This window comes from Tetrao urogallus (assembly GCF_951394365.1).
Source record: "Tetrao urogallus genome assembly, chromosome: 2".
NCBI lineage: Eukaryota > Metazoa > Chordata > Aves > Galliformes > Phasianidae > Tetrao > Tetrao urogallus.
Genome location: NC_136814.1, coordinates 26,668,916 through 26,669,391, shown reverse-complemented (window position 1 = coordinate 26,669,391; position 476 = coordinate 26,668,916).

Below are 476 nucleotides of genomic sequence, written 5' to 3'. Positions count from 1 at the left end.
AGAAAGGAATAATGTAGAAAAACCATCAGATCTGTCAAGGACAAAACTCCATATTACAGTATATAATAAGTGTGCACTGTAAAACCATCCAGCCATTTGACACCCTTTATGATGTCACACGTTTAACTTAAAGAGACGGGTAAAGGATCTTTATTAATTTTTCTAGTAGAAAGATGTGCGACACTGTATTGTAACAAGTATAGCTCCAACTTCTAATATCCAGCATAGAGTAAAAAATAAAATAAAAAATTAAAAAACCTATTGCAACTGCATATTCACACTTACCACAGTTTTTAAAGTTGACCAACATCCCAGTTAAAACTTGATGTGATAGTTAAACCAGATGAGAGCATGATGTTCCATTTGTGTAATGTGGTCTTATTGTTGCTTGATTGCTTTTACTTTGGTTATTTTGTAGCTAGAATGATGCGAATATGGTATCTGGTCATATTCCCTGGCTCTCTTTGAAATTGAAA